Source organism: Botryllus schlosseri, chromosome 4 (assembly GCF_051294905.1).
Source record: "Botryllus schlosseri isolate E-star chromosome 4, Bs_hap1, whole genome shotgun sequence".
NCBI classification, from domain to species: Eukaryota; Metazoa; Chordata; class Ascidiacea; order Stolidobranchia; family Styelidae; genus Botryllus; species Botryllus schlosseri.
Window position 1 is genome coordinate 13556178 of NC_137239.1, and position 13259 is coordinate 13569436.

Below are 13259 nucleotides of genomic sequence, written 5' to 3' on the forward strand. Positions count from 1 at the left end.
GCCTGTCTTTTTTCTGCACTGTGTTAAACGATAGAAGAATATATAACAGCAGTACGAATATAGGCAAAGCAGAAATTTGGACCAGGCTATGACCTCCAAGCAGCCTATGTAAATTGTACAAGGGGCATTAGACAAGGACGTCCTTTGAGTATGACACTATACGCGATTAGCGCGGACCCGCTAGCCCACAAGTTAATGCACTAATGACAACATCAAAGGTATCCGAATCGGCGGAGTAGAGCATAAATTATACCAATTTGCTGATGACGTCACACTGTATCTAAGAACGACTGACTCTATTACCACAGTCCTTAACGAATATCAAAGTTTGCATAGAGTGACAGGTCAAGATATCAACACAGACAAGACGGAAATCCTACCGCTGAACGAAAAATCAAGTATCAGACTAAAGCCAGTAATTAGGATATTGGGCTTATACCACGGAGAAAGCGAACTGTAAATGAACTTCGACAGGCTCTGGCAAGGAGTCGAGAGAAGCGTAAGGCATATTAAACCAAAACGGCTTTCTTGGATTGGTAGAATAACGGCCGTTAAGGCGTACATAATTAGCAAAATAACTTATACATATGCCAACAAGCAGATTCCAAACGACAAGCTCAAGCAACTTGAATGCCTCGTCTTCGGCCTATTTTGGAGTCCTGAGAAACTCGAGCAAAAAAGCAGAATGCAACTGATCAGACCTAAGCCAGAAGGAGGGATCGATATGCCAGATATCGAATCTGCAACACAAGCAAAGAGAGCAAAAAGATTACAACAACTGTGTCGACTTGAGAGCCCGATTGATATCTGGCATGCAGAAGCAATATACAATCTGACAACGAAGAGCGAAATAAATTGCAATTTATACAACAACCTCTACCCTCACAGAAATACTTTGACGGAGAAATGGAAGAAGGAAAAGAAAATCTTCGATGTAATTAAAAGCCAATCACATGATATACAAGAACTAAGCCAGAAAGAAATGTACCAGATCCTTGTTAAAACGAAAACGCAACAAGGAGGAAGCCGCATGGCCGACTGGAAAGAGATATGGCTATACCAACCCAATATCAAAGATCACATTGACAACAAGAAACATGAGATTTCGTATCGCATTAACACTGAGAGTTACTTTACAGGCTCCAGAAAAACCACCGCAGGCTGGGTACGAAGACAAGACGCCTACTTGAAAAACAAATGCAAATTCTGCCAACATGCCGATGATACTCTGCGTCACACCTTCGCCGAATGTGCAACTTACAAAAAACTGTCCTCTCTTGTAATACAGGATCTCGAGAACGACCTACAAACGACTATTGACGCTACATCCGACGAGATCATACGCAACGTCTACGACGGACCGCAAGCTCCAACCATAATAAAAGCCCTTATGAACGTGAAAGCTCTTGTGTGGGAATGGAAAAATGCACTCGACATCCAAAATCAATACGCCCAAAATATTGACCAGCCCAACACGATATAAGAAGTAAAATATACCGAATAATTTAAGCGAGCCCATTAAACGCTCGCGCGATAAATCGTATTGTATTTATCGACCCAAAAAAACCAACCAATCCAACTACAACCTATCCCAACCACCAAACCTCCCATCCCATCCCACTCCACCCCACCTCTAAACCACCAAACCCTCCCCCAACCTACCCTATCCACCCCCTACCCTATTCCTACCCCACCCCACCGCCACTCATCCAAATTTGTATGAAAAACACACGCAAACGAGAGCCAAGAACTGGCGGCTCCTACTACGACCGTGACTACGAATCGACATCGACTGTTGCGATGAGATGAACCGAGCGACTACGAGCGCCAACTTACGACGGCGTCTACTACGACCGCGAATACGAATCCGACTTCGGCAACGGCTGAGACGAGATGACCCGATGATGGGGAAAGTTTTTCTTTATGAAATTTTTGATATTTTATGTACATATTTGAATAATCATCACTCAAACGGCTATGACCATATCGGCATATAAATATCCGTATACCCTAACGCAGTGTTTCCAATTCTTTTTGTCTTGTGGACCGCTTTTGAATCGTCACTGACCCCCGCAGAGCCCAAGTTTTAGTTCAAAACTAATTCTCGATCAACCGTCATCTTTCTTGTTCGAATATTAACTCTAGGCTAGTGATAAACGGCAACAAAATGACTTTTCTTGAAAGTAACATCATACCATTTACATAGCTGGTTCGTGGTACAGAACTTGAATATAGCTTTCAATGCAAGATCCATTGTAACAGAATATTTATTAAACTCGAAGACTTTTTGGGTGCCTCTTTTCAAGAGTTAACGGCACACAAAGATTGTTTGAGCGTATTAAGCAGCATATCCCCAAATTGATTCGGTCAAAAACATGCGCAAATGATCGCACGGAGCTCGCACGTCAGTGCAGATTGGCTGCCAAAACAGACTGCTTTGACGATTACCAAGCATATGCTTCGTCAATTGGTCAACATCTGAGTGAAAACCTCGCCTGTGCACAGCACTATAATGACAATATGTCCATTGTCCACTGTCATTGCGCGTGGCAGATCTTTGTTTCATTTAAAAGTGTTGGAGTCTACTTTTATTCAGTCGAACAAACCTATTTTATGCAGACAAAAGGATTTCCTCTATAACCTACAAATTTCTCACTAATGCGTGTTGTTTCGTGCGTGTAACTGTTCCTTTACAAATTGCGTTGCTACTATAGTACCGTATGTCCGTATACTGCTGTTTGTTATTGTTGCCATTGGTACAATCCGAATTTCATGCTCTGTGATTTTGACTGTTGCGTCATACTCCGCCTTTTTGGTTTTTGCTTTTAGATCTGTTTAAATCCCTTTAGTGTGCCGTTAACTCTTGAAAAGAGGCACCCGAAAAGTCTTCGAGTTTAATAAATATTCTGACGTCTTGACGTCTGCAGGACCGCATAAACCAACATGTCCCCAGATTTATCAGAACACGTGCGTCACGCGATGTGAAAAGCTCACCCTTAACTCATCCACTTAAGATTGATGCTGATCGATCAAAGGCCATTAATTCTGCCATCGGCAAACATCTGTTGGATAATCCGATTTGTGCGAATAATTATCGAGACGACCGGTTTCGAATCGTAGGTCGAGGCCGTTCACAATTCCATTTGTGTGCCTTGGAATCAACTTTTATCAAAATACACCAACCAAAACTCTGTCAACAAAAGGAGTTCGTGTATCACCTAATAATAGTACATTGAACGCTCTCTCATTCGAAATTTCATGCTGGTGACGTCATATTTTGTGATACGATTGTTGATATACAATGTTCTTTCCAATTCTCTACTAGTTGCTGACGATTACCCCTGACGAGTGTCAGCCGAAAATATTCGGGTTCATTTCAATATGAATATACTATTTAATTGTATATTGAAGTTCTGTACCTCCAAGAAGCTCTTCAAGTAGAATATTTCATCTCATACGGTCATTCTCTTGCTGTGGGTCCTGGAGTTTTACCAGAATTGAAGCAAAACTGCCTCCTGATTCCCAAATTCCAAAAAAAATACAAATTTGGTTATCAACCAATCAACCATTTTATCACTTTAGAGCAGTGGTTCTTCACCTTTACCAAGCCGAGGAGCACCCACGATAATCTGAAGGCTTTCGCGAAACCCCAAATTTCTGCGTAGTAAAAAAAAACATCACAATACCCATATAACTATACACATCGAATACTTTACTAGTGATTGCTGGTGAACAAAATGAACAAGACCATAACAATATGATTTCCACACAAAACGAATATAGCCTAATGAATATTCATGGCATATCAGCTGTCGCCTTTTAGATACCAGTTCAGAAATTCTAGGCTGCACCTTGTAAATTACCATCGCATTGGTCGATCGAAACGCAAGCATGAAACAAATTGCGTAATTACAATTAGGCTATAATATAAATATTGTGGATAAAATTGGCAGTTCCGAAAGACTGGGGTTCGAATTCGAACCTCAAACCTCAAAATGCCCTGCGTACGTCATTGTACACGCCGTACCACCACAACATTCACAATTCGACTACTGATCGGGCCTATAAACGTCTGCAACAAATCATGGTCAAGACGAGCGGGCTGTCAACAAAATAATCGGTATGAAGTGAGTGTGTGTATTTACCTCCAGTGAGACTGGCTCAGGGAATGCTAATGTATCATGGGGCACGGGACATTCACAATTCGGCTACTGATCACGCCTAATTGTCTGCAATCAATAATGGCGTTTCACCTCAAATCATATGAGTTTCGTGTTTCTTGATCCCTGCGAAATCCCTGAGATGACTCACGGAACCCTTGGTGTTCCGTGGAACACCAGCATCGAACCAGTTTGCTATGTTTACAGAATTCGCGGATCACCTGAAAATGCTTCGTGGACCCCGATTGCGAACCACACTGCAGTATTTCCAGCGTGGTATTACAACGTGTAGCTTGATACTATATATATATTTCAAATCCGAACGTTTCGGAATCGAATCGCCATTGTTATTGATTGGTGATCGAATGAAACTGTGCATATATACATTGTAATACTTTGATACCAATTCCTACGTTCATATCAGGGAGTCGGAAAACTCGCATGCACCATTTTCGTAGCTTTGCCATGCGTGCCTGCAATCTACATTGAGGATTTCTAAGATATCATCCATTTAGCTCTCATATCTCCAGGGTGCATTATGGTCACCGCTGTTCCACAGAAGTCGCAAAGCGACACAATCTGATCCCCGCGTCCGCGAACTCCTTCCGAGTGATTAATTTTTATTTCCATCATGGCGGGTAATAAACATAAATGCGATAATGAAACGATTCTAGGCCAGACCTGGGCAAAGTACGGCCCAGGGGGCCAAATGCGGCCAACGAAGCTATTCTGTGCGGCCCGCGAAAGGTTGCTTGGAATTTCAATCATAAAACTTGAATGACTTAAACCATAGGCTGTATCAAATGAGCGGGAAATTCGTTTACTTTAAAGCCTGTTCATTAATATGCCACGATTACGCTGCCTATAGGCAGTATACCTGGCATGCGTGATCCGGATTCAAAATAAAGGCAATGTGGCACAGTATGAGTAGCAATTGAAGTCACAAGAAATCACTCTTTCCATATAGTTAAGTTCAAACCTTCTTTGTTGGCATTGTCACATTACGCATTATACGGTATGTGTTTAAATTTACTACGTGATGTGTTTCCAAATCCCTAATTCGTAAAACAAGTCAAGTCCATAACGGATCAACGGGCATGCCAAAAAAAGAAAGCCGAAAACTGAAATTCGAAGAAGGTTTGGGTTTGAAATGTACAGCACTAAATATTTGTATATTGGAGTCAGGGATAAACCCGTCCTTCAGTTTTTGCCGAGCATGTCGCCGAGATTAGAGATTTTAGTTAAAGTCGGACTTATGACAAAAACACGAAACACGAGGCCAAGGGAGGGCGAAGTTCAGAAAACTGCAAGCTTCGCTTAACATAAAGGCTATTTAGGCTACACACTGCTCGGAAGGCAGCGACCAAGAAAATAAGCTTTGTACACATATACATTTCAGTGCAGTACTGGTACGTGGTTCTCGACAGGGAGACGTGAAAGCATCGGAAGGGTGGCGTGAAGCCAAAATTTATTGAAAAAAACTCGCTCTCGGCGCGATATACCCGCAGGCTATGATTGCTGCTCTGTGTATTGTCCTACTTTGATATTTCAGAATTCTCTCATCTACAACCATAATCTTCCATGCGATCAAACTATCCGTTGGGATTGCTAGCATTTTGGTCACGCTTTTTAATATTTTGTGATATCGTGATAAGGCGGCGAGAAATTGTTTACTATCATAAAGATATGCGTGCCTAAAAAAATTTGAGATCCACTGTTTTAGAGTATTAATAGAAGAACGTGGATAGGGGTTTAAAGAGAGTTACAATGTATCATGTTTTACATTGTTTCGAATCATGACAGCAAATAGATATTTTTAATTAACCGTCACTTTCTCATTGCCTAATATCAACACATTCACTAAGCCTCATTTAATAACAATGTAATTTAGAAACCTATAATAAGATACGCTGGAGAATATAGCTAAAAAATTTCACTCGGCCCGCCATCGTATTTATAACTTCTCATTTGGCCCACGGTATTCAATTACATATGATATGCGTGTGGCTTGCACGTACTGGCTTTACTCTAACACAGTGGTTGTCACTTCAGGTTTCTTGTGCGCAGCTTAGATTTTCTGTGCGCGGAGACCGTGTCAGCACTGCGCAATTGTGCACGAGCGCAGCATCGAGGGAACAGTGATTAGAAGGTGAGTGATTAGCGTAAATATATCATCTTATGTGTGTTGTATAGTAGGCATTTCTCGCTCCGCATACCCTCCCATAGCGGAATGCATAACTTCATCGATTTCGATATATGAACTGATCGCTGGTGTTTTTGTGAGTACGGTCACGTAGATGCCATCAAAGCCAATTCTAAACAATAGATACTTGATATGCGGGAGCGATTCCGTGGTAATTTGCGTGTGCGTGTCAATTATTTTATTGCTTTTTATATACTTCATGTCAAAGACCCTCGTTGACTCAACAGGATAGCGGTTTATATTGATAAAGATCCCAAACACTTTATGACACCGGGAAATAGCTAATCGATACTCATATCAAAATAGATTGGAAAACCGTGACCGTTCAGCAGATCAACACATCAGCAGCCAGGCTATGTTCCGCAATATGTCATCTGGTGCTTGACATAACACGGACGAAACTTGGATTGCCGGCAGTATGAATCATTGTAGGCTAACCCGATAATTTAATGTAAAGATCCATATCTATGGTTGCATTTAAGACATTGCTATTATAAAAAGAAAATAAATGCGTTTTTTTCAAAAGTTTTATAATTAGGTCATATTCGTGCAAATACTTTCGGAGATGCATGTAGTGTGAGCCTATAACAGACGATTTTTACCAGACAGAGTCAACGCACACGATATGAAGTGGCTGGAACCCTCGAGATTTACGTCGGTTCAACGGTTAACAGCATGACAATGTTTTAGATCAGTGATTCTTAAGTTTTTTTTTCTCCAGCGCCCCCTTTTAAAATGTTGCCTTGGCCTAGCGCCCCCTATTTTTAAGGACTGGAGTAAAATCAATGAGTAAGTGGTCGAAATCGGGTTTGGGGTTGGGATTTCGCTATTAGATTACTCGACTAATTGACGGTACAATAGTATGTGCTAATTTCGGGATCACATCCAAGTTGTTATACCAACCATAGGGTGAGGCCTATACCGGCTCATAGCATTTGGTTCGAGATAGATGTTCACATCCCGAATTCTCTTCTGTAATTGGGCGTACGGGGAAGCTGATTGTGTTGGGTTTTGTTTTATTGCTTTGTGTGAGTACCAAATCAACTGAGAATGTGGTAGAGATGTGCTCACATTAAATTTAGTACTGCACCAAGCTCTTAACTTTAACATGAATGGGGATAACAACACTAAGCAGTATCATCCTTTATGATACGATGAAGAAATATTCTGACGATTTAATTTTGTAGTAATTTTGTAAAAGTATATTTATAGTTGATCATATTTGCCAAAAAGCTTCAAAACATCTTCAATGCACGAAGCGCATCACTCTCAATAGTTGTACAGTACAGTGCCTTTTCGATTTCGACACGCAGTGCAGTCCAGGATACGATACCTATTTCAAAACACTTTATAGAAAGTAACCCGAGCTATAAGTATAAGTATCAGTTTAATAATATTTTCATCATTTCAAAACACCACAACACTGCGATACAATGAAAATGGAGGAAGGTGTCGAAACGACTTGAAGTATCGTGACGGGAGTGTTTTAACGGGGAATTGGCAATTCAAAAGTACGCCAAGCTCATTTTACATGAATTAAAATAAACCAGTGCTTTCATTGAAACATCGTCGGTGGATATTTCGCGATGAGCGCAACGAAAAATGTTGTGATTTGACAGATTTTGACGAGTTAGTTTTCGGTGAAAACTCAGATATGTAGGCCCATAGAACTATTGTTCTACTATATAATCATATGCCCTTACTACACCATTTCCTGTGAGGCCATTGTTCTTCAGCGCCCCCCATACCGCCCCCTGAGCCCAGCGCCCGCCATTTCGCCCCCTGAGCGTTTCCGCCCCATTCAAATCCGAATCGCTGCCTGGGGGGCGCTGAAGACAAGGTTAAGAACCACTGTTTCAGATTATTGGTTAAGTAATGCGTGTTCCGATGATGATGACCGCAGACCGTTAAAATGCTACATCACCATGTAGACCGGGTCAAACAAATTCGTGGTCCGTTTACGACAGAGGTCGTAAGCCTTTTTCGACAAAGGAGCCATATTTACCCTATTGATCAATGGTCAATTTCATTCCACTGTGACGTCACAATTGAAGATTCGTCACGGCATGTCTAATAAAAAAAACGTACAAAACTTACATACAAAATTTGTTTTAATCAAGGGCCATGTCTCGAACCTGTTTGTGTTAAATTGATTTTTGTTTTAAATACAACCCTATCCATATTACTAACACCAAACAATACGATTCCGCTATCACAAAGTTACGACGACTAACAATAACAAAAATACTATATACTATAATACTATATAATTGTACCATTATTTTACAGAAATACCAATTGGGGAAATATTCTACATGCTGTAGCGTCCCTACCAGGGCTCGGCCCCCTTTCTCATAATGCGTGTAACATGTCAAAATCTCAAAAAATCACCAGTACCAACCTTAATAAGTTCTCGAAAGAGATGCAATACTTTTGCTATCTACATTTGGATCCAATTGTAGGTGTGGACAAAATATTTTTCACATGACTTCTATTATTAGGCATCACCGCATTGCATTGCATTGCAACCTTTTTATACAGGTTCACTGTAAGCACGTCTTCAACTTATGATTATTACTATTCGATTATACAATGATAGTTGATAGGATCAAAACAACCGTTTTACCAATCACCGGCAGATGCCTTATGGAGAACAATAAAGGACATCCAGCTTGTGTAACACATCGTTTTTCGTTCGTTAAGTATCATCCAAATGACTGCTATTATAATGGAAAGGAAGCTAACAACGACAGGAAATTGTTTCGGAAATTATAACGTGATCGGGGGATCACTTCGGCAAACTATATAAGGCGCCGACGATCCCAGAACATCACATCGATCATTAGCATTCGTCGCATATTGAACGATACAAGGTAAGTAAGCGGAACAGACGTCGGTTTTATAAAGGTTCATCGTGGTAGTCAATTACATGGATTTCTATTCAGCCAACATGCAAATCAAAACTGTTCTCATCCTTCTCGTTGTCGTCGGACTTGCAATGGAGACCAACGCCCTTTGGGGTCGACGCAGGCGGCGCTACTATTCTCGCAGACGCTACGGTGACCGTGACGTAGAGAACCGGGAAATGCACGAAGATATGGATCAGGTATTGTAGAATTAAATTCCGTAGCAATCTGCTAAAAATTACCATATTTTAAATGACGATTAAAAACTTGTTTTTCATTTGTTCAGGACATGGACTTCGATGAAGCTTTCGCCGGTAAGTAAAAAGGTTTGAGATGGGAATGTCAATGAAAGAGTTCTTCGAAATGTTCTTAAAGGCGGCAGCTATTTATCAGTCACAGTAGGCCTCCTAATCGATACCACCTGAGCATTGCTACCAGGTATGATCGGTGACGAAATATATTTCTAACATTTCGAACTTCTCAAATAGGTTTTGCCCAAATGCACCATTTGCTCAATCCCTTATGCTTTTAGTCTACCTCAACTTCTGTTAGAGCAGCTTTGGCATTCGTGAATTTGCGTTTATCGATATGATAAAATTAGGTAATCCGAAAATAGCCACCTCCTATTATCTGCGAGCCGTACGCAACAAGTCGGCCACATCTAAGTTAAAAGACAACACATATTGAAGCACTTGTCAGACCGTTCATTCCCTAAGTCCACTTCATTCACTTGTAGCAGTCCTGACATATTTTTATGGCTACTTTTACCTGTAACTAAGTAGAAATTTGGGGCATTACTTCTACATTTACTTCTGCCTCTACTTGAGTATCAACGCATAATACCTTGACCAGCTCTGATAATTACTAACTCAAGCACATCGCTGTGGCCAGCGTACAATTGAATACCTGGTGAATTCATAAGTTAATCAAAATTATGCGATTAGTAGACTAAAATCCTTGATTTTATAATCGATTCCGTGATGACCTTATTTTTCATTACCGAATTCATTGCATTTCGTTTTTCAGCGTCATAGTCTGGTTTTCGAGATAGCAATGCCGAAATGGTGTAGGCTATATTCCGTGACCTTTTAGTATCATCACAAAATTACCATTTTTTGATCACCGGTTTCGTTTTCAAATAAATCTATAACCAGACAAATCTTTACCACATTCAAAACATTATTCAGTAAAGCGTCAAAAATAAATTATATAATGTTTGCTGCCTTGTGAATTTCTGAATTCTCCTCATACAATTTGCAACTCATTTTCAGATCGTGGAGATTAAAGTCATCGGCGTTTTGGACACGGCACTTTGACGGAAATTCGCGAATAAATTATCAGTCGCGCATTAAGATATGTTTGTTCAGTCGTTGTAGTACTGCAGTGTGGGAACTATGTATAGGATGTTCAGATACTCCACTATGTCTCCATTGCAATATCGCCGAAACCGTCGACCATTTTCTACTGAACTGTGCAAGATATGATTTTCAACGGTCCTTTCTCATTGAGTCATGCCGTAATCATGACATCCCATTCACGACTTATAACCTCTTGGTCCAGCCCGAGCTATTAACCCCGGTGGCTGAATTCGTGCTATCATGTCGTAGAATCCTTTAAGTTTTTGAGTCGTATATAGCCGAGGTTGAATTACATTGCAAGGGTACTTATACCAATTACCAGGAGGTAATTTCAGACCGTGGTGCACCAGACCCTTAAGGGAGATAAGCGCCACTACAACTATTAACCATATTAATAATAATAATTTAGGAATGGGCACAATGATTCGAGAACTGGTATTTGAATCTAGTGACAATTCTAATGATTCAAATCGAGTAATGAAAGATAAATATTTGGAGTACTGGATTGTACGATATCTGTCTCTTAGAGTTAATTTATCAACGAAAATTATATCTTCGATTTTCCACGTAGGAAGCCTTGATACCTCGATTGGTAGATTCGCAGCATAGGAAGCATGTAATATAAAACTACGCATAAAATTATCAGGAAGTGCAATGAAAAAAGCATTATAAAGAAAAACTAATTATTAGGGTAAGTTTTCGTTGCACTAAAATCGCGAGGAAGTTTCCCTTAATGTTGACAAAAGTTGCAGTACAAAGTTGTATTTATAATTTTTGTTGAATTAGTAGGGTATGAGATACTCAAAAGGTTACGTTGTGTAACCTAGTTTCTGCAGAGCTGTCAAATTTCTTATTTGCCATTTCACGGACATTCTAGCGAGACCGCTAAAAATATATTTTTTTCGCGGTACACAGCAAGAAGATTACACAATGCGGAAATAATTTTCCCCAATAAAGTCAAACAGCATAGTGATAACCCCCTCCCCCTAAAACAAGTCAAATAACACACCCCAAAACCCCTATAGATCTGCAAACTTGAGCCAAGGCGCTGCTGAAAACTCACTCTTGGCTACTTTAACAAAATCATAAATAAAGTGACCCAGTGCTTGGAAATGTAATTTACGGTGATATCGCCTGGGCGTTCGCGAAATGGGAAACTATCTCAAATGTAAACGAAAGAAATAATAAAGTGATCTATTCAGGCTACATATTGTTCGGACACGGTCGTGCTTGGCAGGGGTAGTTGAACTTCTTGGTTACAAGCCATTGCGTCATTGATAACACAGTGGGATGCAGCAAACCCATCATATAGCTCTTTGCTATGCAAATCAAAGAGAATAGAACCATACTAGAACTAGTTCATGGCATGTTTTTTAAATCACTCCTCCACCTCGTACGTATATATTGTATAGTTACGTGCAGTCAGGGGAGTCAATTGAGTCAGTGAGTAAAAGAATTTTGTGAAACCTTCTATCATTATAACATATATAATTAGGGGTATTTTCAACCGATATTCTTGAATGAATGATATTTAACATTATAACATCGGAAATCATCTGGTAATGCATATTTATTGTTACAAAATATAGCAAAAAAATAGAGATGAGGCACTAACGGACGAGACCTCACTTCTAAAAACGCAAATCGTCATAAACAGCTCGGAATTCATAATAATTGGTACTCATCGAATGTCAATGTCGCACAGATTCCGACAATCGAAATATTAATAACGTCAATGCACCAGAACTCCTCAAAATCGCCATGGAAGGTGAAATTCGGCTTTTTTTACTTAAAATGGTTCGCACATTGGGGTCGTGAGCGGACGAATCTACTATTTGTGGACAACACTCGCGTATCCAATCATTCAGACACGCTATACCATAACATTAATGCACATCATGTACCTTCGAGTTGGAGTATTCGCAAGCCAAGATATGTTATCAATGCCCTGTCCAAACGTTGGGATCCGCAATCCCGTTGTCCTGCATCGATAGATCTTGGTTTCAATCAACACCGTGGACGCGTAAACAGTGAATGATTGAAAGCGAATTCCAAACAAATCATGGAGTAGTATGGTATCGTGATATTGGTCAGACTCAAAACACATGGTTGAATATGGGCAAATGACGCGGCGGTTGCGTGGTAGCGTGACCGAGCGGTCTAAGGCGCTGGTTTAAGGCACCAGTCATTTCGATGGCGTGGGGTCGAATCCCACCGCTGCCAGCCGTTCGAAGTCATTTTAACAACAACAACGACAGGGGGGCGAGGAGCTCAGAATAACCTCCGACGACGGGAATCGCCGCTTGCGGAGATAACGTCGGAGGCCTAGGGTTGCATTTAAAACAACCGGTTGTTTAAAACACTTAATTTAAAACATGTTTTAAACATTGTTTTAAACAAATGCTATTTAGAAAAAAACAAAATTGTGTTTTTTTCAAAAGATATATAATTATATCGTAACGTGTCTTGATATTTTCGAAAATCATATAGCATGAACCCTCGGACGATTTGCTCACGAAATAGTCGACGCATACAATATGGAAGGAATGGAACCCTCAACATCGTCACCGCTTCAGCAATTAGGCCTCTAACATGCAGGCTAGATATCACTTGGGCCGATTGGATGTTTTGA

The 13259-nt window shown here is 40.4% G+C and overlaps 1 long non-coding RNA gene across 1 annotated transcript; it reads left to right on the forward strand.

The window, feature by feature from the left end:
• The first annotated feature begins 9073 nt into the window (after nt 1–9073).
• LOC145438159 (uncharacterized) lies at nt 9074–10614 on the forward strand. The gene is made up of 4 exons (XR_013914863.1): nt 9074–9236; nt 9309–9469; nt 9556–9583; nt 10541–10614. It is a non-coding gene; the product is annotated as an uncharacterized LOC145438159 (long non-coding RNA).
• The last annotated feature ends 2645 nt before the right edge of the window (nt 10615–13259 follow it).